We start from the raw sequence: 976 nt of genomic DNA on the forward strand, positions 1-976 counted from the left end.
TAGGGAACCTGCTTTGGCAGGGGGGTTGGTCTCGATGATCTCTAGAGGTCCCTTCCAACCCCTACAATTCTGTGATTCTGTGATTCTGTAAGGACAATGGCCCCGGTGTGCAGGCTATCCAGGCCCACTGGAAGCTGGCCTGTGGCTGTTCGAGTCAAGGAGGGCACCGGGAGCTTGGTGTACTCAGGTGAGCACCAAGAGGCTGTGTGTGCTCCATGCCTGGGAGGAATCTCCTTGTATTAGTGAAAAAAGGAAAAATGGTGACAGCGACGGGGCTCGAAGGAACGGCATGGAGCTGTGTCTGGGAAGGACAGCTGGGAGTTAGGGACAGGGTCTGCACCACAGGGCGGTGGGCATGGAACGGGCTGCCCAGGGCAGTGGGCACGGCCCTGAGTGCTGGAGATCAAGAGGCAATGGGATGCTGCTCTCAGACACAGGGTTTGGATTTTGGGTGGTGCTGTGTGGAGCCAGGGCTTGGGCTCGGTGGTCCTTATGGGTCCCTTCCAACTCAGGATATTCTGAGATTCTGATTCTATGAAAATGCTGAGGAAACAAAAAAACAAAAACAAAAAACCCCAAAAAAAAAAAACAGAGAATCATTCACTCGACCGAAAAAGAAAAGAGAATAATAATGGACGTGCAAACAAAAGTTGCTGAGAGCGCCCGTGGGTTTCTCTAGAGTAAAGTTCTGCAACAATTATACATATGTATTGCGGGAGAACAATCGGAATAGATACAGCGTGTCCCACAGGTTGGAAGCGATTGGGATTAATTGTGTCTCCAGAAGGAGGCAAACGGTGGTCATTTAAACAACAAAAACGCAACGATCTCGCAGATAAGCCTGGACGGCGGCGAGGAACGCGCCTCGATGGCCGCGTTTGCATATCACCGAGGGAGGAAACGGCCCGCAATCGCCCGGCATTTGCAAGCAAACGGCGACGGAGGCGGCACCCCACGGCTCCCGCGCCGCGCTCCG

The sequence above is a fragment of the Meleagris gallopavo genome, chromosome 1 (assembly GCF_000146605.3).
Source record: "Meleagris gallopavo isolate NT-WF06-2002-E0010 breed Aviagen turkey brand Nicholas breeding stock chromosome 1, Turkey_5.1, whole genome shotgun sequence".
Taxonomy (NCBI): domain Eukaryota; kingdom Metazoa; phylum Chordata; class Aves; order Galliformes; family Phasianidae; genus Meleagris; species Meleagris gallopavo.